A 26353-nucleotide genomic window follows, 5' to 3' on the forward strand; every position below is an offset into this window, starting at 1 on the left:
TATTAATTTCTACAAGGAGTACTTTTGTACCCTGCAGTTCTTGTTTAGTTGTTTTGATCTGTGCCAGACTCGTTTCAGTAGATCAAAAGATTATAAATTGCTAACTCCTGAGTTGATTGAAACATAGCAGCACTATAAATCCTTGTGATAGATTTTCTTGCATCAAAATTAGGTCAGCTTTATTACTCACTTTAAGATACTTTCTTTTTGTATGAAACGGTATCGACAAAAAACCAAGTTAGTTTACACAGTCTAGTATAAAATCCTTATACACTTCATCAAGCTTTTGTACTAGATATGTTCATGGTATTTTATTAAAGTGTATTAGGTATACGCGACATCTCTTTCAGAAACTATCCTTTAGGCAAAAGCATTAATACTAATTTAAATCATAGCACAGAGATTATACATGTTAACATTAAACAGTGATTTATAGGTATTTCTTTCAGAAGAAAAGTTGGGCTAAAGTTCTGAAAGATATTTTTCTGGCAGAAAAAAAAGAATCAAAGCAAAGAAAATAATAAAAAATAAATATTGGTTAAATGTCTCTATGGCCAGAATTACATAACTGAATTTATAAGTATTTCCAGATACTTCATTTTCACTAGCTCAATGTTTACATTCACTACTTATGAATTGCTATATCTCACAACAGAAAATTGAGTATAACTAGCTTCTACCCACCTTTTCCCTTCAGCTGAACACTTGTGCCGGACTGTGCACTGCTTGTGCAACGGTACCTGTACCCATGACTAGAAGTGTATAGGAAAATCATTCGCATTAAATGTTATGTGAAACCTCACAATTGTATTTATAACACAAGTTAGGGGGTATAGCTGGGGCAAAAATAGATGAGTGTGGTGTAGAATCTGAACCAGCTTGGCCCTGCTTTATCCCTGGGAAAAATGCCAGCTGAATGGTGACATACGAAACATATCTAATGTGAGAGTGAAAAAGAAAAGCAGCAAGGGTTTTGCAGCATTTTTAAACAGTATTGTAGCTTCTCTTTCTCGTCTGATCTCAGTTTCCATTCTAATTGCCTTGCCTTACCTTGCCTCGCCTCACCTCTCCTAGCTTCTCTGATAACTTAATTCCTCAGTTTTGCCCCAGTACAGTAACCTGACTATTTCTTGCACTTATAAAAAGCTGCAAAGAATATTTCAGCCTAGAGAAAATTCCCTTCTCAACTTAATACACCATTGGTGGAGACTCAAAAAATGTGAAATAATTCTAAATGTGAAGATTCTTATGATATAGTTATCTAAAACTATGAAAGTCTATGTCTGAATTTATTAGGAACAATTTATGGCACTACCATAAGTTTGTCTTTAAAATAACAGCTCATACCTCAAGATAAAGCAGTGTTTACTTTAATGATAGAGGTCAAAATACTTTTACTTTAAAAGCAATCAATCTGAAATTGATCACTAAGGATAACAATATATATGACATTTTACTGAAGAAAACTTGATAAATTTGAATATTTTTAGTGACTTTATAGTCCATCATCAGTTCCTCACTAGTTTCCTTCAGTTTATAATTATACACATCCCACATACCTTTCAAGAGTCTGGTTCTAATAATGAGATTCCACTAAATGAAATAAAACAGCAATGGGCGTCACAGATGAAAAATATTTATAACTATTTATTAATTGTGATTCTTTTCAGTAGTCAAATGCAACTGCAGCAGTCACAGACTCACAGAATTGTTAAGGTTGGAAGGGACATTATTTTATTCAGCGTCCCTACTTAAGCAGAGCTGCCTATAGCTGATTGCCTAGGACCACATCCAGACAACTTTTAAATATCTCCCCAGAATGAAACTCTGCAACTTCTCTGGGCAACTTGTGCCAGCGCTCAAGTACCCTCACAGTGAAAAACAGTTTCCTAATGTTCAGATGGAATCTCCTATATTTCAGTTTGTGCCCATTGCCTCCGGTACTGTCACTGGGCAACACTGAAAGGAGCCTGACTCCATCTTCTTTGCACCCTCCCCTCAGCTGTTTATAGACATTGAGAAGTTTCCCCCAAGCCTTCTCTTTTCCAGGCTAAACAGTAACAGCTCTCCCAGCCTTTCCTCATAGTAGAGATGCTCTAGTCCCTTCATCATCTTCGATGGCCCCTTGCTGGACTCCTTCCAGTATGTCCATGTCTCACTTTTACTGAGGAGCCCAGAATTTCACACAGCACTCCAGGTGTGTCCTCACCAGTGCTGAGTAGAGGGGAAGGATCACCTCCCTTTACCAGCTAGCAATGTTCTAGTCTAATGCAGTGCAGGACACCATCATCTTCTTTGTCACAAGGGCACATGGCTGGCTCACCATCAGTTTGCTGCCTACCAGGACTCCAACATCCCTCTTTACAGAGTTGCTTCCTAGTCAATCAGCCCCAGCTGGGTCTGCTGTGTTTGGTTGTTGTTCTCCAGGTGTAGCACGTTGCATTTCCCTTTGTTGAATTTCTTGATTCATACAGCTCTATCTACATTCTTGCCGATCTTCAATTCTTCACTGGAAGAATCCTTAAGTATCCTTCCACCTGACAAAAGAAAGTGAAACAACATGGATTTAGATAATCTTTTGTATCATTAGCCCAGGATCTTCACTGACATACTGTATGTCTATAATGTAAAATAAAAGAGGATCTTTGGTGATACTGAACTTGAAAAATGAGTACATAGCCAAATCAGGCATTCTATTTAACTGTTAGTTCATCCCATGGCTCTTTTTCAAAGGAGTCTAGCTAGATCTCTCCAAAACAATCCAGCATAGAAGGGGCTAGCTCTCAGCATCCAGAGCCACTGGGAACCGAGGCCAGAAAACATTCCCTGATTTTTTTTCTATTTAGTAATATTGACATAACCATAAAAATATGATATCATGATATCACAGTGAGTGTAATTATTTTACAGAATGATTCTGATATCCAGATTCAATTCTTCAATGCTTTGGTTGAACACGCTGCAGTATGTTAATACTGTAATTACTTACCCATTCTATTACCAGAGAGTATAACATCATAAAATGCATAACCAAACTTTTACCATTTTAGGGACAAATGTAGCACCTATCTAAAAATGTGTTTGGAGCTGGATTTCAGCTGAAACAAAGGACTTTGAACTGAAACAGCTGAGGGGTTGGCAGACATTCTCTTCTCCTTTCTGTTTGATCCTGAATTTCTGAATTAAAGGACCGGTGTAAGATGGGATCCTAACTTGGTCAACTTTATGAGGTGGATGTCCTTGCATCTCCTTTCTTAGAATAATCATTATTAGCCAATGTATGTCCAAATAGAAGCATATATACAAGGAGCAATAATTGATTCTGATGACCCAGTGTACACATTAAACCCTTTTTTTGTATTAGAGTAATTCTAGGTGGATGCCATGGATCAGGTGGCCATTAGCAATACAGCACATTGAGAGCACTCCAAAAGAGCATCTTTTGCTTAGGTTTCATCCAAAAGAAGTCCTCTTTATTTTCTCTAAGACTGTTTTATTATGTTGACCAAATATAGCAAGGGGAAATATTTCAAGATTTGCTTCAAAAAGCAATCTACAATCTGAACTAAAAAAGCTAATAAACATGCACTACAAAAGCATCAGAAAGACCTTTGACCTCCTAATGCCAGGTTTTATTTAAGCACAAACTAGGGTAATGAGATAATTCAGACCCATGTAAATAAGACAATACGAGGATTAAAGAGTTTATTATCAACTCTCTGCTCTGCTTACTGTGTCTTGTCATGCTGAATGTTTTCTTCCAGTCTTGCTCTAAAAAAATATTTATTGACTTTACTGTTACTTTTACTTTGCACAGTGCAATGAAGGTTTTTTTCAGGAAGGGACTTATCTATGTATTTTCTCACTGATCACCTCAGTAGTAAATCTGCTATACATTCGTGCGCTGTCTCTCTGTATTACCCTGAAAATATTTCTTTACTTCTAGTGAAAGCAAAATGTTCTACTATTTGCAGGCACTTCTACCTGACCCGGAAAGCAACAAAAAAAGGCAAACAGGAAACCTTCTTCTCTGCTGTCCATTCTTATCCTTTAAAAAGAACAGAATGCATATTTACTGTGAACAAACAATTAGAACAAATGTTATCTATTATACCATTCAAAGTAAAAAAATAAAATCACACTGTCAAAGAAAGATAAATCTGTTTATCTTTATCTAAAACATCAACAGCTTCTACTACACATATATGCTGATAGAGCAACTTTTTAAACACTGTACCCACAGGTGTACTTCCCAGTAGTCTACAACATGTTAAATATCACCTGATTACTGTTAAGGCAAAACTGGGCACATGGAATTAATTTATAAAGTGAATGAAGACATGAAGAAGTTGCATTGGATTGGTTTGTTTGTTTTGTAATAGGATTCATTTATACTGACTTTGGTCAGCTGAGGAATAAGAATATAAATTGACTTTAGAACACTGTGGTCACATAAATGTTTATTTCCAAATTGTAGTTCATGTCTTGTTACTGCTTGGAGCTTTTTCCTCACCATATTAAGAAATCAGTAACTGAACTGTGCAAAGCAAACTAAAAACTCAACCACTAATAAAAATTAAACATACAGTAAGTGTGAGGTACTCAAGTGGCAGCTAAGAGATTTAGTAAAATAAATTCTCTTACATGGGAGTTGTGTGGATGACTTGTCATAGGGTCGATGAAAATGTACATTTTTGACAGAGCAATGTTTATCAGACAAGGCTTTTACGCAAAAATTCTATTGGAAAAAGTATTGCATTGACTCCACTGCAAAAATTAATGTTTTGGCTTTTTTTACTTGTTTGTTCTTTTTCATGGTCCACCTATTCTTTTGTTGCTTTTTTTTTTTTTAAACTCCCTTTTTTTCTCGCATGATGTTCTTAATGGGTTCTCTAGGCTACTATTGCTGTCAGGATATTTGTCACCTGCTACTGTGAGGATCAGGCTGTGCACAGAAATTCATTTTCAGTAGATACAGGGACAGGTTTCTTGGCAGTAATGGTAGGAGGCATCTAAAATAAGAAGTGTCATCATGCTATAAGAAATGGGCTCCAGGTAAGGCACCATTTATCGTGTCTTAGGTTTCAGCTTGAGAAAGTCAGACTCCTGTACTCATCCTTTCATTCTTTTGCTTTCCTTTCTTCCTTCCTTCATTCCCACCTTCCTTCCTTCTTCTCTTCCTCCCTTCATATTCTCCTTCTCTCTGTCCCTCTCTCGCATAGCTATCAGTTTAATTCTTTTATATAATTAACAGGTTTATTCTTTTCCACACACTGTATAATTCTGGTAGAGTTTTAGAAATTGTCTTTCTCAGGAAGAAAAAGCAAATGATACAAAGAACCATTGTTGCCCCAGAAGACTAGAAATTAACTCAAATGTATACAAATAGGTATCACAACAATTCTCAAAATGTTCAACTTACCTTATTTTTTTCTGCTATCTCCAGAACTCAGCTCTCTGTTAACACAGAGTGCAAATCACTGGTTAGTTTAAAGAAGACTCAAAAAGTGTGTCTGAAAACAGTCTAAAATAACTGTCAATGCATATATATTACAAAAGATCTATAGATTTCACAGTTCTTTGAAAAACAGTTTAGTATAATGATAAATACCTGGTCTAGCCTCCATCACCTGAATATTACATTTTTACCTTATGCCAGGAATCTAAGCTTCAAGCAGACATCCTAATGAGAGTGCACGCTGTGACAATCTGCTGGGTAAGCTACTATATGCAGAGCAATTTCATTATTTTTAATATATGTCGCCTGCCTATGAATACTTGATATTTCCTTTTATTCCTATCTCATCAAATTCAGGTAAAGATCCATGAAAAGTCAAATATGAAAAAAACACCTAAGTGATATGAACCTCCTTCTCAGCTTTGCATTTATAAGCCATTTTTTGTTAGTGTAATTGAATTTGCCGATAAGCACCTGGGACGTTTTTTGTGTTGTTGTCCTTAGATTAGTAATGCCTTCTCCTAACCTAAGGTGCAACAGCAATTTTTGTCTGTTCACTCTTAGCCGACAAAACTATTTTCTGCATAAGATATCTTTGCTGTGGAGTTCATGTAGTCATGATGTTTCGAAACAGCAAGGATCAAGATCTGAAAGGAGAAAAAAAAATACGTTTTCTTTCCCACGGTTCCATTCTGCTCATGATATACTTCAATACCAATAGTTTACCATGAACAAGAACATATTATAATTCAGTAACAGTAAAACATTATAACTTTAAGGTAATAAATAAGTATTTGAATGCCTGATTTAATCTAAAGAATTCAGTTTCTTATGGCTTCCTTGGCATATGTAGAACAGATAGGGCAGAAAAAAATATTGAAGAGAGGATATCCCTACAGCGTGAGAACTGAAGCTTGTTACTGCAGCCATGCAGGGTACAGTGTCCCTCGTACTTTCATGTAGATTTTTCCAGACAACTACATTATGCAATCAGCACAAGTCAAAACGGAGAATACCTTCTCTCCTACTGAAACTGTAATAACTATTTTCAGTAATTCTATCATCACAAATATTTTGCTGCAACTGTTATCTTGATCACAAGAACAATTTCAAACACCTTGAGAACAGAAGTGTGTGCTTGCTGAACACTACAACTGTTCATCTAAAAGACTATTTGACCAAAGTTATTTTGTCATCAGAATGGCTTTGTACATCTCCACAGTTCAAAATATTTACCTGATTGAATATATGGGTGACTGGAAGACAAAGACTATCACAATAATTATGAATACTATACTATATTATGAATACTATACGAATATTATGAATACTATAAAAAATATTATAATATAAATACAAATATTCAATTAAAAAACCCAACAACTATACAGTGCTATTTGGTAACAGACCAAAAGATGCACTTAAAATCACTTTAAAGCATTGGACTTCTACATTTTGTTGCAGAACAGTTTACCTAAAAATTTGATTCAAATTAAAATCAAAAGGACACTTCCTTTATCTCTTAACCAAAATTTATTGTTTCATATTTGTAGCACCATTGCCATATTTTTACAGTTCTTCACTCCAAATTATTTTTTTACTATCACTGACAAGCACTAGAAACAGATTTCTTAATGGCCATGCACGTTGTTTGCTTTTTCAAAATTTGTTTGAGAGGAGTATCATATCAAAAATTGTTGAACCAGTGGCCAAAATCATGTTTCAGCTGAAATTTTCTGCAGAGAAAATGCTTTCCCTAGAATATTTAATTCCTCTTCAATACCAGTTGCTTCTTTTTCTTTTTCCCTTTCTTTTATTAAGGAAATGATTGAAGTTGTTCAGAATGATAAAATCAGGTGAAAATGATTATAGAAGGATGCACTCAAAGGAAATGAAATTATGTTTTGGAAGAAACTGGCAACTCGAAGTTTCCGAAGAAACTGGCAACTCGAAGTTTCCAAACAAACAAAAGGACATTCTTGTGTATACAATACACAGTTAATTCACTAATATCCTAGCCACAGGGTATTGTGAAAACTGAAATTCCACAGGAATATAAGAAAGGGTAGGGGAAATTTAGCAGAAAATCACTAAGGTCTACTAAATAAACCTCTGGTGTTCCTCCGGAGTCAGTACTGTCTCCAGTCTTGTTCAACATATTCATCAATGACCTGGATGAGGGGACAAAGTGTACCGTCAGTAAGTTTCCTGATGACACAAAACTGGGACAAGTGATTGACACATCAGAAGGCTGTGCTGCCATTCAGTGAGACCTGGACAGGCTGGAGAGTTGGGTGGAGAGGAATCTGATGAAATTCAACAAGGCAAGTGTAAGGTACTGCACCTGGGTGGAATAACCCCATGCACCAGTACAGATTAGAGCTTAACCTACTGGAAAACAGTGCTGCAGAGAAAGACCTGGGAGTGCTGGTGAACAACAAATTGACCAAGAGGCAGCGATGTGCCTTTGTGGCCAAGAAGGCCTATGGTATCCTGGGGTGCATTAAAAAGACCGTGGCCAGCAGTTCAAGGGAGGTCATCCTTCCCCTCTACTCTGCCCTGGTGAGACCGCATCTGGAGTACTGTGTCCAGTTCTGGGCTTCCCAGTTCAAGAAAGACAAGGAATTGCTGGAAAGAGTCCAGTGGAGGGCTATGAAAATGATCAGAGGATTGGAGCATCTCTCTTATGAGGAAAGGCTGAGACACCTCGGTCTGTTTAGCCTGGAAAGGAGAAGACTGAGAGGGGATCTCATCAATGCTTATAAATACCTAAAGGGCGGGTGTCAAGAGGATAGGGCCAGACTCATTTAATTGGTGCCCAGCAACAGGACAAGGGGTAACAGACACAAACTGGAACACAGGAAGTTCCATCTGAACATGAGGAAAAAACTTCTTTACTTTGAGGGTGGCAGAGCACTGGAACAGGTTGCCAAGGGAGGTTGTGGAGTCTCCTTCTCTGGAGATATTCAAAACCTGTCTGGATGCGTTCTTGTGCAACCTGGTCTAGGAGAACCTGCTTTGGTGGGGGTTTGGACTAGATGATCTCCAAAGTCCCTTCCAATCCCTACCATTCTGTGATTCTGTGGTTCTGAAATAGAGACATACTTTTAGTTTAGGGAGTCCCTAAACTATGAACTGTTGAAAGTGGGAAAAGTATTTAGGGATGCATTGTTCTGTGTTTCCTATGTCCTGATATTCTTCCCCAATCAATTGATCGAGATGGACCTTAGGCTAGAACTTGAAGGATGTTATTAATTTCTGTCTAATAGGAAATTATGTCAAAAGCTGTCAATTTCTGAAAATATACTGAAAATATAATTTTTGATGTTTCAAGTTATTTGATTTGATTTTTATTCTCATAAGATAAATATGTTTTAGATATCTACAATCTGGATTTTTGCAATCAAAAGCTTCCAAGTGGCAGCAAAAAGGCAGACAGTTAGAACAGAGTGCTTATCATAGGTATGATGTATTTTATGTTAGGAAGCCCCAGTTAAGTAAGATGCAAAGTGATCTGTGATCCAGAAAAAAAAGATCTGGAGACTTTGATGTGTCTTTGCTAACCTATTAATTTACTGATAACCCCTACCAGCATCCAGTGAAGTCACAGCTCTCATCTGAACCACAAACTTTGATTTCTTCTCCATGGAAAGCAGGGATTGGGTAGAGATGGAGGATGCTTCTGTGTGCTTAGAACTGACTGAAGTACACAATTGCTTCCCACCAGGATATGTATCTAGGTCTGCGGATTCAGAAGCATGCTGTCTCACCATAAATTGAGTATACAAAGCATTCCCTGTGCAATGAATGTAGGCAAAACAGAGGAAATCCAAGTCTGTGGTTTAGATAAACCCAGAGTTCAACTATTTAATTTGCATAAAATAAAGCCATACGACCTGGTAACAGGACTTTATTTCATTGCCTACAATTACAGCACCACAATTATAGAGAAAGTCAATATAAAAATGTATTCAGCCTCATTATGATCTCCAAACCAAATTATATGGTGTTTATTTAGCATGTATACACACATGCATACATTTATATATAAATTTATAAATATACACAGACATTATTTAACTGTAAATGTTCAGTATTTTGTAAAACAGAAGAATATACACAATTTATTTCTTTGTAATTGACATTAGCAGTAACGGTAAGCATGCTTAACAAATAAGGGGCACGTACACTTAACAATTCTTCTGCTATTTGAGCCACAGAAAATATCACCTAGAAATGCTGACTGCATTAAATAAAGAGGAGGAAATTGCAAGGAAAGATAAAACATTGGTTTATTTTTTCTTTTTTTCCCCCTAGACAATTATGAATTTGAATCCGGAGAGGGAACAGAAGTATTTAGATACATTATGTATGTATTTCGTATTTGCAGAAGCTCATTACCTACCATATCCATTTTCAAATATCTTTTTTCTGTGGTTAAAATGTCATAACAGAAGGAAGCTTACACATTTAGATAAGAAAAACAAAAAGTTTATTGTTGTGCATTTATGCATCTATGTATTTTTCTATTTAATTTTTCCTGAAGAAATAATTTATTTTGCCAAAAAGCTAAAAGTGAAAAAAATGTAATTTACATGAAATATTAAACTCAGAGTAGGAATGGAAATAAAATACTAGTGATCTTCAAATCAAGTGGGGTACTATAGGGATCTATCCTGGTACCATAGGGATCTATCCTGATACCTGTCCTGTTTAACATTGTTATCAAAGACCTGGAGGAGCCAACGGAGTGCACTCACACCAAGTTTGCAGATGACACTAAACTGCAGGTTATGAGTCAGTACATTGAAGGGTAGAGCTGCCATCCAAAGAATCCTTAAGAGGCTGGGAAAACTGATAGACAGGAATATTCTGAAAGGATAAATGCAAAGTTCAGCACCTGGGAAGTGTGATACGATACAATGAAAAAAAAAATAAAAAATTGAAGCTTTAACAAATTTCCTGTTTGAAAAGGCTAAATATTTATAATTCAACATCAGCATGATGGCAAAAGCTTATAAATACTGATATCTGTGTGATTGCAGGTGTTTTAATGGCAAAAAAAAAAAAATGTTAGCAGTAAACTACTTAATTTACCAATAACCTCATCTAAATATAGTCCACTAGCTACCAGAAATAGTTATTAATTTTTGTGAGTAAAAATGGCAGTTTTCTTTACATTAATATTGCAGAACACCTTCATGAGTTATTATTTTTATTTTCCTTCAAACAGAGAAAAAATCTAAATGGAATGAAACCAAATCCTGATTTTTTATTTTTTATTTTTAATCTGATAGAGCAGCATTTATTTTTGTAGTCGGTATTCCCAGGTAATCTCTAATCACAAGAAGTCTGTAAGAAAGCAGGACTTAAAATGATGTTTCTGAGGTCTGAGAAGAGTATTCTAATTACTGATCCATCCCATCTCTAGAAGTCTTCATTTACTCTCCCAAAATTCTTTGTTAGGATAGAGCAGAACTTCGTGTTCCAGACAACTGCTTACCAAAATTGCTGATAAACAATAATTTCAAAGTGTCCTCTAGAAAATTTATGTTTCTTTTCATTCCTGAAACAGGTAATAGACTGTGTTGGTCCTAAAATCAACTTGAACAGGTCAGCACACTCGATGACAGTGCAGTACCACCAACCTCATCTTTTTCATTTTTTTGACAAGGTAGTTCTAATATATTAAGAAAAAAGCCACCAATAAAATAGCCATTAATGTATAGACTTTGTTTTTCGTCATAAACTAGACTTCAAAATACAGTAGAGTATCACCTACCTTGAAAGCCTTCCTATTGTTAAACCTTTCAGATAACTGAATCAAGATACTCAAAACGTTTACATATATTTCAACTCTTCAACATTTATCCTTAACTTTATTAAATTTATGTGCAAGATGGCAGCTTTATTGGGGTCTACCTTTAAATAGTTAGCTGAGCTGTATCCTAAAAACTTAGCAATGTCAATCCACTGCCACTGTGCTTTGTGTTATCTTTGATGAATTAATCCTCACCAAATGAATGATAGTGGTTGCTTTATGTCGAAATCTTTGTTAATAAGTGTGAACATTAAGATGGATCAGAAGACTGCAGTAATTATTTGGTTTGCCTATGCCAAGATTTATGTTAATTCCAAACATGATCCTGTCACATAATGCCAGAATTTAATTTCCAGAAAGGATTATGCATAGATTAGCTGTCCTATAAAAAAAAAAAAAAAAAAAAAAAAAAAAAAAACCAAAACAAAACAAACCCACATATACATGCCCAAATTTATATATGAGATATCACATTGTGAACCCATTTTTATTAGCAATGCACAGGGTGTCCTACAAGATATAAGAGTTAGATACATTGCATTTAAATATCACTCAAATATGTCTACAAGTAACTAAAGTAATTTCTATTTTATGGATTACAACAAACTAATAACGTTAGAGCTGGGTATAAATGATGAGAATACTGTAAGGAGAAAATGTGAGGAGTACAATAAGGAACATGTTGACAAGGCAAGTATGCTATTTGCTTAGTGACATGAGACTGGCTTACTACAGCATATTTTAATAGGGTGTGTTAAAATGATGGTCCTCACAAGCATATAACAAGAAATTACAGGTAATGTAGTTCTGAAGTGGGATTTTGAAGGTTTTTTTGTGTATTTTTGGCATGTCTTCTGTATTAATTTCCCACCGTACACATATATCGCTCTACATATGATATAAGGGTTTAATTTTCACATCTCTCCTCTTTAATATTACCTTTCACCTTTAAGTCTGCAAGAAGAGACCTTTCTGCTTTGGTGTTGCAAAAGTAATGTTAGAAAGCAAATTACTCTTCATGTTCACTGATCTGTCCCAAGTGTTACTGTATTTCTTCTGAAAACGTTTGTGAGACTCAGTCCTTAGGGGGAAATGACCAAAACTATATAAGTTGTCCTTTTAATGACTTTGTTTAAATTTTTAGCTTAGGTTTATGTGGGAGAAGAAGTAGATTATCTCTAAGTTCTCTTGAAAAATATATCCCAAAATTTATCTTCAGTTCTCAGATTTAGATTTTTCTAATGCAGTTTGTTTTCAATGTTTCAGCATTAATCCTATTTGAATTGTTTTAACACTGTTTTGTTTGTTTGATTGTTCGTTTTTGCTAAAAGCCTTTGAGTGCAAAATCATATTAATATCTTTTTTCTTGTCTTTCTATTTTATTCTATTTGAAGTTTGTTTTATGTCAAATACTTAGAAAATCATAGATGAAAGGGGACTTAACTATTAAGGTTGGTAATATGATGATGGCAGTATGTATGATTAAAGTATACAAAGGAAAGCTTCTAACATAAATACCTGAAGATGATCAGCAAATGTTTACTAACCTAATAAAAATGTAATTCTGGAAACATTTTTAAGCAAAAAAAACCCCCATGATTTCTCACCTATTGCTTGTTTCTCTTTTAACATGAGAAACATAGGAAGGGTCCAATGCCCAAAGTTGTAATTCCAGCAGAAAATGTGTAGATGATGGAAAATTCGGACAGAGGTCAGTGGAACTCCAGGAGTAAGCGAAAAATTAGCACAACTCACTTGCTCATTTTACATGTAGGAATTTTAATACAAATTCTATTTTCTTTCTTTATCAAAGAAATGTACATGGTGGACAGGCCCTTCAACCTTGTCCTTTTTTATTAAAGGTTAGTGGGAGTTTGCCACAGACTCACACAGGTAGAACATGAGACTACAAATAAGGCAGTTACTGGAAGAACTATAATCAGTTGCACAGGTGGGTTTGGGTTTTGTTGTTGTTGTTGTTTAGTTTTGTTTTGTTTTGTTATTTTTTTCCCAAATCTTGCCTCTTGATAGCTTTTGGAATTATTTTGCTTGCATTTACAATGTGAGACTGAAAGAAGGGTTTTGTATGAAAAGAATATTTGCAATATGAATGCTTTGTAGGGTCACAGTCAAAAACTTCAGGTGCTTTTTTTTTTTTTCTTTTTTTAGATAAATACTGTGTGGAAGATCAGCTCTGAAGCTGGAAGTCTTTAAAGCTCTGGAAGCTCAGTCTTCCTGAATTGAGAATATAACTTTCCCTTGACTTGAAAGAAAGATGAAGTGACACAGACATTACCTGAGGTGACCAACCCAAACACACTAAAATGTGTCACACTGCAGACCCCAAAGTATATCAGATTTGGATGTCAGGAAACCCTAGACAGGTTTCAAGTGCAGAGTATCTCTAGTTGTACCTTGCCTTCCAAATGAAATTAGGGCAGACTGGATCTATTCGGGCTCCCAAAGGATCGTTCGATATCTAATGCTATTGCTTCTTTGGTTTAGGTCTCTATAATAATTCTCAGTGTACGTGTGCATTCGGATGGATAGATTACCTTAAAAGACTCCAACTGAAGGATCATCTATCTTACCATAGAAAATTGTAATATTCACTGATGGTAGTCGCATTAAACATCACTAAATAATTAAATACCAGTTGAACATCCTTGTGTGAGTGACTACAATCAGGACTTTGTGTGCTGCTTTTCTCCCTGACAAATAATATATTCAATTAAACGTGCAGTTTCGAAGCCAACTATTCAAAACTACTAAACTGCAATTATTCATGTGATTAGATAGAACTGAGAAAATAATTCCTGTGCCTGTGTTTTTAGAAAAATGGATCATAAAAATACAGTTCAGATTTAATGCTTCTGATATGTTACAGAGAGATATAATGCATGAAAAGCAACTACTGATTGGTGTTTCAAATTTTCATTCCAGAAACTAAGTGTTACAGTATTTTGTTGATGAGGTGGGCTCTGTGATCAAAAATAGAAGGTTACAGGCTCATGAGGAGATGTTTTTATTTGTCATTAGAGCAGAGTTCTCTAATCATTATGCATAGGATAATGCTTTCTTCCTAGTTTCTTTGAATATCAGTAAATTTACTCCTGAGCTTGAGATAAACATACTAAAAATTGGAAAAAAAAAATACTGTGAATCATATCTAATATTTCATTATGTTCTTTTTCCTTCCAGTTTAAAGTGAAAGAGAACAATAGCAGCAATAATTTTGGAGAAAGTAAAAAACCCTGTTTTTTTGTTTTTTCACATTTTATCTGTGAAAATCCACACACACACACACTTTAATTTATGGGAAAGCATTGGAAGAATTTGTGTGTTGGAAGAAAAAATTGCAAACACTTCACTTGAGAGTAATAAACATTTTAGACTGATGTTCTTAAATATTCTGCTGAAGTAGATGTAAATTCAGTATGCGTATAATAGAACTAATATTCACGCTCACTGGTATATTTAATGTGCTATGGTACCTAAGTAGTTCTTAGCTTCACTGTCTGTCTAATGTGCAAGCAAATCATTTTCTAGTATTTCAACTTTATGAACTCAGCTAGTCAACAAAATTAAAAGAAAAAAACAGAGAATAAAAAAGAAAAATATCATTCAGGATATGACTTTATTTTCAAATTCTTGTCATATAACAATTGGCATTGTGACCTCATACACATCATGTTTGTGTTGCCTCTGGCCTCAAAGACTTCTCTGAACCTGACAGGCTTACAGAGTTTATTTATGTTTCCCCTCAGTGTAATTGGGCTTAACAATACATCTTCATCTTCAGACCTAGTTTGTTGTGTATTAGTTTGTCAGGAAAAAAAATCTTTTTTCCTTAGAGAGATTTTTGTTTGTTATGCAGACTTTTATCGACCATATATGAAAGATCATGTTTCTAATGTCTGACGTTGTAAGTCCCAGGTATTGAAAATCTATTTTATTTTCTTTAGCTAACATTATTTATCATTTGCATTTAAGGGTTTGGGAAAATACTAAAATATTTATTATCTCTTCTTAAGTTACTTTAAAAACAGAATAGTCTTTAGTTTCCCCTTTTTTAATAAGTTTTACTAAAAAACAGTTTAAGGTTAAACTAGTCTCCAGTTTGTGAAAAAAGTCTTCTCATAAGCTTAGGAAGCTTAGGCCTTTTTTACATGTAAAATTTATTTCTGCCAAACTGGCATATGTGGGTTGGGTTGTTTTTTTTTTCTTCCCCATTAGATTTCTCTGTCTCATGTATGCTATTACTGAAAAGTAGAGTTTAAGATATACTGTCACTTAAATGAGTAATAACTCATCTTAGTGACTTTCAATACGTCAAGAAAAGAATAAAGCTTGGTAGAAAGAAGAGAGACTGAGGATAGACAATCCAAGTGCAGAATAGTTCAGCTTCATATATGTAAATATATAGTCTATAGAAAATCAGGAAATCACTGATTCTTCAATTTTCATTTTGATTTATTCTTGTTGTTTGTAATCATCAATTATGTCTAAAAATTTTAATGAAAATTACCTTTGGAATTTACACTAGTAAATATGCTATGGCACCCTGATGACTAAAAAGCCACATTTTATGTAGCTGTATTTTGCATTGTTAAATAAGAGAAATATGTTATTAGAAATTACATCTGTCTAAAAAAGATTAAAGACCAGCTGTCCTGTAGCAGTGACTTCTGCTGGCTGCTTGAACAATGCTACTATCTCGACTTTTCAGAAATAATAATTTGTATTGATTTTGGCTGCAATGGAATTAATTTTCTTCATAGTAGCTTGTATGTTGTTATGTTTTGGATTTGTGATGAAAACAGTTTTGATAACACATAGATGCTTTGACTATTGCTGAGCAGTGTTTACAAAGCATCAAGGCCTTTTCTGCTTCTCACATTGCCCCACCAGCAAGCAGGCTGGTGGTACACAAGAAGTTGGGAGGGGACGCAGCTGGGACAGCTGACCCCAACTGACCAAAGGGATATTCCATACCATATGATGTCATGCTTAACAATAAAAGCTGGAGGAAGAAGGAGGAATGGGGGGATGTTTGGAGTTATGGTGTCTTCCCAAGTAACCATTAAGCATGATGGAGCTCTGCTTTCCTGGAGGTAGCTGAACACCTGCCTACCAATGGGAAGTAGTGAATGAATTCCTTGTTTTGCTTTGTTTGTGCATACAGCTTTTGCTTTACCTATTAAACTGTCTTTACCTCAACCCACAAGTTTTGCCACTTTTACGCTTCCAATTCTCTCCCCCGTGCCATTGGGAAGGAGTGAGTGAGCAGCTGGTTCAAACATGACAATGGTCAAAATGCAAAGGATTTCAGGAACAAAAAATGTGCAAAAATGTGAAGGATGATCAGATGCAGGATACCCTTTTTTAAGCTGCTATAACTTAAAAACACTGTAACAGCAAAACAGGAGGCTGAACAGAGTACTCTGTTCTACTACTTAGAAAAATCATCTTATGCTACTTCGTGTGAAACCCTGAGAATGGAATGATGCACTCTGTTCTCATCCATCCTCACTAGTCCCTCAAGCTCAAGGAAGCACTTTCACACCCATTTGTGGTTTGACTCAAATATCCTCCAAATGATTTTACCTACATCAGGTTGTTTGACCTTCAGAACGAGAGCAATGCTAATTACAAAAAAAGTATAATCATATAAATGCTGAGAATTTGAACTACCATGAATCATCATGTTTAAAAAGCAACCAATGTAAACCCACACGGTTCCTTAAACACATATAATAGAGAAAAGTTTTAGTTCAGGAAATTGAATCCCTTTTTAAGCATTAAATCTGTGGAAAAAGAAAGATTTCAAGCTCATACCTCCCTTATTGTCTTTCACTGACTATTTTTAGTGTTTATCCTCTTTATGTTTTAGCTTTATGAATCCCATTCTCTGGCCCATAACTCACCCTGTACATCCTGCTTAGCAATTACCTCACCTATCTTACTCTGGAAGAGGGTTTCTAGAGTTAGATCTAGCAATAAACACTAACAATATACTTGAATCCCTTTGGCCACCTGTGTCAGGTTTTTGGTTCAGAGTGATATTCTGGTTTCTAATGAAACCCTGACCGCCCCTACTTGCTGCGTGCTGGCTCAGTTTGCAGAATGTTTTTGGAGCATTGTGGGTTTTTTTGGAGGAAACAAAACTGGAATTTCTAATCCAGGCATGCAAAGAAGGTACACCAGCTGCTGATGGTGGCATCAGAACCTGAACCATGATAACTCCAAAACACATTTCCATTCCATGCTGGAAACCCAATAAAATCTCATCAGAAATAACATTTAGGGATTTTACAAAGTATTAATGCCAGGACATCAGCCCTAGCTGCTTGATCTGTTCAATGCTCCACATGCTACTGTAGAAATAACTTTTGTCGATTTTTAGGATTCATAGATATGAAAAATTACTTTCCATTGTTTTTCTCTCAGCTAATGGTAAAAGTAGTCGCTGGAAAGGCAGAAATAATTGGGAGAAACCCTAAAAGATTCTGAGAAATCATTTCACTACTAGAAACGTATGTAAAGATATAATGTAGGAATACTTTGACTCATATTCTAGTTTATAAATCCTGTGGTAAAATTGAAATATTTCTCAGGTTCTTATACTCTGAGAACTAAAGAATTGTCCTTTGTGGTGGGTTAACTTTGGCTGGCCACCATGTGCCCACCAAGATGCTCTCTCACTCTCCCTTCTCAGCAGTATGGGGGAAGGAAATAAGATTAAAAAAACCCCTCCCAAACTCATAGGCTGAGATAAAGGCAGTTTAATGGGGGGGGGGAATCAACCCCAAAACAACACCCACCCACCCCCAAAGGCTACATGCAGAAGCAAAGCAAAGACAAAGGAGATTTATACCCTACTTCCCATCAGCAGGCAATGTCCAGCCACTTCCTGGGAAGCACGGTCTCAGTACATGTAGCAGTTACTTTGGAAAACAAATGTAATAATGAATGTCCATCCTCCTCCTCTTTTCTTTTAGCTTTTATTGCTGAGCACGATGTCATATGGTGTGGCATATACCTTTGGTCAGTTTGGGTCAGCTGTTCCAGCTGTATCCCCTCCTAACTTCTTGCCCACCCCCAGCCTACCAGCCTTTAGAGAGAGATTGAATAGACAGCATTTATGCTTTGCAAGAACAGCCGAGCTATAACCAAAACATCGGTGCATTATCAACACCGTTCTAGCCACAAGTGCAAAGCACTACACTACATGGGGTGCATATGCATCCTTTACAGTATATTTTTTACATATGTATATATATATGTATATACAATACTTGAAGTTAGAAGGGTTTTCTCTAGCATCGCTGTATTCTCTAGATTGTGCAAACTGCATGTATCTGCACCAGTGTTCAAAGTAGGCCTTCTAGACAGTTTATCTGAATGTCCTGGAGGGAGAGCTATGCATTAAAAGAAAAGCAGTGAAGAACTATAAGAACTACTGGTCTTTGGGGAGATGGGAGATGGTCAGTAAGCTTCCTGTATAATTACAAATTTCTGGCATTTCTTGACAGTTTTCTGGCTTTGATGGGAACTCATTCCTCCTACAGAGCAGATCTGAGAATGTTTTAGTTTACTTCGAGTAGTTTAACTGCGTGAAGACTCAGTTTTCGTTATTTTCCTCCTGCTTCTCAAAGCTGAAAGCACCTTTAGCTCAACACCACAATAGTGGATCTCCTCCGACTCCCATGTTTTCTGTACCACCATCTTTTTATTCATTTTTCCTAGTTCACAAGAGCCTAGTTCATAAATAATATTTCTTTTTGGAGTACTCTGCCTTGTGTTCTTACCATCCACGTATATGCGTGGCAAAACCAACTGGTGTCCATGGAAGACAGCCAGTGCAAGTGTGTCCCCCTGTCTGAATGTACTTCAAAAAGAGGACCTTCCTTTTTCTTCCCCACATTTTTATTATGATTTCCAAAGTAACTTATTTCCCCAAAAAGCAGGATTTTTTTTCCACTAATGTTCATCCCATTAATATTTCAGACTGTCAGCCTGACAAATTCAGAAATAACTGGAATATTAAAGGAACAAGGGGCATTACTCTGTATGCTTTCAAAATGCATGAGGACTGTGAAGTTCTTTACATGAAAAAGGAAGGTCAATCTTACTTTATCATGTCTAACAGCAGCAAAGGTAAATTACAAAGTGTGTAGCAAAGACATAAATTAGCAGTTTGCAAAAAATTAGCATTACAAAACTGTGTCAATCAATCACATTAAAAACTTTAAAGTAGTAAGAACAGTTTTAAGGAAGATTTCTTGTGGAATTATGATTTACAATAACATTTGTTCTTCCAGTCAAAAATATATTTGTTTGGCTTCAATTTAAGTATTATGCTACATGAATACTAATGATATTACTTTAGAAAAATAAAGGCAAGCTTAACAAATCAGATCATTAGGTCATGCAGTCATTTATCTTGCTTATGACAGCAACAAATACCTGATTTCTTTAAAAAAGATGAAGTGTATTCCAACCACCAAAAAGTACACTAATTATGCTAGTCTCAATACGTGATCAAAACTACTATTTTTTAAATCAAAAGCAAGAAAAAAATATGGAACCATAGAATGGTTTGGGTCAGAAGGGACTTTTAAATCAACTAGTTCCAAGCCCCTGACATGGGCAGGGACATCTTCAACTAGACCAGTTTACTCAAAGCCCCATACAACATGGCCTTGAACAACTCCAGGGATGGGGCGTCCTCAACTTCTATGGGAAACCTGTTCCAGTGTCTCACCACCCTCACGCTAAAGAATTTCTTCCTAATATCTAGTCTAAATCTACATTCTTTCAGTTTAAAACCATTACCCTTTGTTCTATCACTGTACACCCTAATAAGTAGTCCCTTCCCTATCTTTTTTGTAGGCCCCCTTTAAGTACTAAAAGGCTGTTATAGGATAAGAGCAAAGATTTCAAAGTTAGTGATAACCACTTGTATTAAATATACAAGATGGATAGGAACAGATTATCACTTTTTACAGTGAGAGGAAAATAACAGGAGATTCCTGCAGGGATTGATGTTGTGAACTGTGCTAAACAATGATGTGGACAACGTGGTGAAAAAAGTTTGTTGATGATACATGACTATTCCAGCAATGAAAGCTAAAACTGACTGCGAAGAGTTGCTTAAGGACTACCCAAAATAAGTTAATTGAATCAAAGATAAAACTGAATGTTAATAAATGTTAATAAATGCAGTGCAATGACTGCAAGGAGAAAAATAACCTTAAGTATATCTCCCCAATGGCATGTTCTAAATTAGCTGTTACTACTTGGGTCTTTACCTGTTGTGGATAGTTTCATGAAACAAATGGAGAAGGTAGTCACTTTAAGAGGATGTCACAGGCAAGACGTAATAAATGACAACCCATACGGTTATGTAACAAGAAGCTGGGGTCTGTCTATCAAGCAGGGGCCTTGCTGTGCTTTTAACAGAAGTGTTAAATATTTGAGGGGTAGAAGACAAAGCTCCTGGAGATGTCGTAGCTGTTACATGCTTTACTGCTGCAGATGCTAATCACAGGAGCGTGGGAAACAGGTAAGAGCCCTACAAGCACCATTAGTAGGTGAAACTGAGTAAAGCACGAATAATAATGGATCTGGATAATGGGTATCTGGATAGTGGATCCAGATAGTGGATCTGGATAACAGCCAATGAAATGGGAGCATTTAGACTGCTTGATTACCACAGAAGTTTTCTCACTCACTAGCCCACAGCATTTCATTTCCCAACAGAAAGGTCATTTCTCCAGCCAGGATTGTTGTCTTCTTTCCAGGCCCCCTTCTTTTCTCTAATATAATTTCTTCTTTACAGGAACCCCAGTTATTGGCACCATCTCTTCTTTCTGGTTTGTGGTCCTTGACTTCCCCAATACATAATCAAGCTATCAGTGGGTGCTTCTGTCACATGTGTCTTTCTTTATTAAAGACTCAGGACATTCCGGTATTGTTTAATCCAGTTGGTGCAAAATTTACAAGTAACCTTTACTGCTTGCAGTTTGCAAGGAAGAGTCTTCTGCTTGGGAGTTCAGAAGCTTAATTCTGGACATTCACATGCCCCATCCCCCCAGTAATTGCAGCCTATTAACATTCACAATTCAAGCTATTTTTTTTTTTGCCTATGACAAAGGGTAACCTTACACTTCCTAAAATCAGTAAAATTAAACTCTCCATTCACTATAAAAAGAGTTGTAGCAGTCTAGATAATACTTAATACCTAAATATTAGATAGCTAAAACACTGATGGATGCTATTCATTTTTTTCAACTAAATATGAAGAAATATTTAAATATGAGAAAAGGAGGCTAGGGGGAGACCTTATCATTCTCTACAGCTACCTGAAAGGAGATTGTAGAGAGGTGGGGTTCAAGCTCTTCTAGCTAGTAACAAGCCATAGGACAAGAGGAAATGGCCTCAAGTTATGCCATGGGAAATTTAGATTGGATATTAGCAAAAATTTCTTCACAGAAAAGGTAGTTAAGCATTGGAACAGGCTTCCCAGGGAAGTGTGGAGTTGCCATCCCTGGCAGTATTTAAAGGACGTGAAGACGTGGTGCCTAGGGACATGGTTTAGTGGTGGTTTTGGCAGTGTTAGGTTGATTGTTGGACTTGATGTTCTTAAAGGTCTCTTTCAACCTAGACAGTTCTATGATTCTATGAAACCAGGCATCTTGGGGATTGAACATGTAACTGAAGATCACATTACTAAGCACCCTTATACACGATTAACCTCAATTGTATCACTTCCTAATTTGTCACACTTAATTTTGAAAATATTGTAATTTCCTTCTAAGGAGTGTACATGTGATTTTATGTTTAGAATTTTTAATAACCAGCTTGAAAGAACGCGTGACGTGCCAGCTTCAAACTCTAACATTGTCTTTGAAGTAGTGAATCTAAATAATTAATTACTACTTAGACCTGCATGAATATGGCTTCAGTTAACTTCCAAATGTTTCCATTAATATAATTATTGATACAATATTTATTTAAAACAAAATCTAAGTCCAAATCCTTTTACATATGATATAAATATTTATGTTCTTATCTTTTAATAAAATACTTAACAATTAACTTGGAGTTATTTATTATGGAACTGGAAGTTAATATGAATAACAAAAAAAACTCTTCAAACCTTCTGTGGCACCTTCGCTCCCACACATCTACACAGATGCTTATAAAAAACGAATTGCTTCAAAAATATATACTGAAAATAATTCCTAGGAAAACATTCCTTCTGTCATTTATGTTATGATTATGTCTGTACCCTCAGGACTTATATGTGCTTACTGTTGTGCAAACATAAAAGGAAAGAATGTCTCTATCTCAATAGACTTATAACTGGTATAATAATATAAGTGACGAGATGAGAGGGATCTAAGCTAACTGTCTAGATTGCCTATGGCATAATTAATTTCATTTTGATGTATATATTAAAAGTTAAGTGAGGAACATCCTATTTCAAGAGTTGGATTGCAGGCATTTCAATGTAGAGATCTGTCTACATTAAATTTATGGTTATTAGCAGTGAATAAAAATTAATGACAGTGGAATTGTAAAAGTTGTTAAGGATTTGAGGAGTAGATTCCAAATTATTTGTGTGGGGAGGGTGTGTGTATGTGGGTTTGGATCACACTCCTGTACTCAAGAGAACTCACTACATCTTTCCTTCACCTCAATCAACTCTCTATTTGGCAATGCAAAGTAATCTCAAAGTTGGTTAAGCATTTCAGGACATCAGTCTAACCAAAGTATCCAAAGTAAAATTTTAAACTATTAAAATCAATTCTTCAGACTATCTTGTATCTGTTTTAAACACTTCTCCTGTGGAAAGATAGCATTTCATTCTAAATAAAATCTGTTATGAGGGCTTAATTTTTCTAATGTGAACTTGTGAAATTTACTTCTTTCATCCAATTGTTTCTGGTCATACTCACATGTTTCAGAGATTTGAGAATCAGTTCAGTTTAGTGTCTCCCATGTGTCAAATGTAATTCACTACTCTGTTGAAGTCCTATGTTTGGTTTCCATACCTTCCTTTAGGACAGGATAATATAAAAATTCAGCATTTTCTTTCTTATCAACTGTGCATGGGATAGTGATTCCTGGGAAATGGGAGATCAGACCAAAGTTCATTCTCTGCAGAGCATGTTTAAGTCCATTTCTCTCAATCAAAGGGTAAGAATTCTGACCACTGAACTTTAGGTTCTTTTGAAAAGTGCTGATGAGGGAAGGAATATGTGTAAAGCTCTCAAAAAACTGCTGTTTCTAAATAATAAAGCTGTGGCAATATTTAAATTCAATAGAAACCAACTTGTACTGTGCTTCTAGGCTTTTGATATGAGATATGAGATAAAAAGATATTGAGGGAATGTCAGAATCATCATTATATAAAGGGTGCTTATAAGAAAGATAGAGCAAGAATTTTTACTAGGGCCTGTAGTGACAAGATGAGGGGCAATGCTTTTAAACTGAAAGAGGGTAAGTTTAGATTTGACATAAGGAAGACATTTTTTATGAGGAAGGTGGTGAGACTTTGGAACAGGTTGGCCAGTGAAGTTGTGGACGCCCCATCATTGGAAGTGTTCAAGGCCAGGTTGGATAGGGTTTTGAGCAACCTGGTCTAGCGAAAGATTCCCCTGCCTATGGCAGCAGGGGTGAACTAGATGATCTTAAATGGTCCCTTCCAAACCAAACCGTTTTATTATTCTAGGATTAGATCACATGCATCTTTCGAAGAACACTATATTCTATATCAGCTTCCAAACTGTCACACACACTTCAGGAAAAATGGTCACATAAGTATGTACCTGTTACTTTCCTCATAGTGGAACACAAAAGCAAAAACCCAAGGAGAATGACGCTTACTTATTTTGGCTATGAATCTAAATTGCACAGAATGATGTGGAAATGTATGTGCTCCAAAGATATGGGTAGTGATAAAAGAATTATTTGCTTTGAAAGAAAAAATGTCCAACTTATTTTGTTTATCTATATCACTATTTGGTACAGACATTAGAGCAGACTAGTTCAAAGTCTCAGCTGAGATAACAGACTGCTAACAGTCTGTTAAGTTTCCCCCCTCAAAAAACCCTCTATTCCTGTGACTGAACGCCTGTATAGGACTACATAAATTGGCAGGCAGTGAGAATGATAAAGAGAGGAACATTTTTTTTGCTTGTTTCATCAAGGTGTATTTTGCATTGTCTTGCTAGAAAGCAGCACAACTTTAACAAATAAATTCCACTGAAAATAAAAAAAAGTCAATGCCATAACATTATTTTTTATATGATAAATACCTAAGTGGATTTACAGTATATCCTTCCTCACCCCCAGATATTAGTCAGTTGTTCAAACAGATTAATTTAAAATATTAGCACTATATTCCACTTAAGGTTCCCTTTTCACAAAGTTTTCCAGCATATTTGTAGGTGCTTGGAACAAATAACATTCCAGATTGATGTGAAGAAACTGCAAGTCTTTAAGGAAAACAAAACAAAACAAAACAAAACAAAACAAAACCAAAACCAAACACCAAAATAACACCTTATGAGGTGTTTTAATAAGAAAAAACAAATATATTTTAACCAGAGATTGTAACAAAAGCACCCTAAAATTCCAGAATAATAGCAATGGAGCAGAAGTGATTAACTTCATGTGCAGGAGAATATCAGAGCTGACTAGGCTCTGGCAAAAGTTGCTGAGGAAATTAAAAAAAAAAACAAACTCCCACCCCCACTCTTCTGGTGTCTAGTTTTACATAATGCACATCTTCAGTCAGATACAGATACTTACTTATTTACTGTCTGCAATCCAGTTTTAAAAAAATGAGGTAATGGGAATGTCCACAGATTGCACTACTTAAAAGCAAATTTCATATTAATTGCTGAACAGTGAAGTCTAGATAATTATATGTATCCAATAATGATAATGTATGATAGTATATCCAATCCCAAACATGGATACAGGCTGGGCAATGAGTGCATTGAGAGCAGCCCTGAAGAGAAGGACTTGGGGGTATTGGTGGATGAAAAACTGAACAGGAGTCGACAATGTGTTCTTGCGACCCAGAAAGACAACCAAATCATGGGTTGCATCAAAAAAAGCATGGTCAACAGGTTGAGGGAGGTGATTCTGTCCCTCTACTCTTCTCTTGTGAGACCCCATCTGGAGTAGTGTTAATCTCTGGAGTGCTCGGCAAAGGAAAGACATGGACCTGTTGGAGACCACCAGGAAGTGGTCTGGGAGGACCTGCAATTCTTCTACACATGAGATTAAGACGCAAACGAGGTCATATTCCGTCTGCTAAAGCTTTATTGTTATCTCCCAGCCTTGACCACTGAAACGAGCACTAAAGTAAAGGAGGAAGAAGAGGAAAGGCAGGAGAGAGAAACAGTATTACAGAGCACAACAAGAGTATAGCCACCACCATAGGCCCTTTTCAGCATCCCGACAGTCCTCTTGGCACCAGCGGCATCCCATTGACTCATGTTCCTCTGGTCACAATGATGACGGGTGTCTCAGGGTCCTGACTGTGGAGGGACACAGTACTAATTTATGGTTAAAGTCTGCTCAATACTTGACCAATCAGTATAAAGGCCACTTTTGTTTGGCCAGTCTTTGGCAGTTGGTCGTGTGTCATGTTACTGGTTTCCTATTGCTAATTTTGTTTGTGGTAAACATATCTTGAGACATCTTATCGGTCTCTTACACAGGGCCTCTCAATTTCTTCTTTGATATTTTCTATGTAATCACTGGCAAGATTCAGTTTTACTTAGTTTAAGATTTGATGTTATTAAAGTGGCCTAGGGAAAAGCATTAGCAAAGTGAATGTTTGATACGGAAAGAAAGAGAAGATAATAGAAATACTTGAATGAAAAAATAACCATTTCTAAAGAGAAGGAGACCTGGATGCTTTATGATTAAATTTTATGCTTTGACATTTTTCAATTCTTTCAAAGCTAGTGATAATAAGGAAAATTACTTCTTAGTCTGAGCAGCAGCTTAAATGAAACCAATAAAACCTAAATATTCCAACTTTTGTA

Source organism: Charadrius vociferus, unplaced genomic scaffold (genome assembly GCF_000708025.1).
Source record: "Charadrius vociferus isolate BGI_N301 unplaced genomic scaffold, ASM70802v2 scaffold285, whole genome shotgun sequence".
Lineage (NCBI taxonomy): Eukaryota > Metazoa > Chordata > Aves > Charadriiformes > Charadriidae > Charadrius > Charadrius vociferus.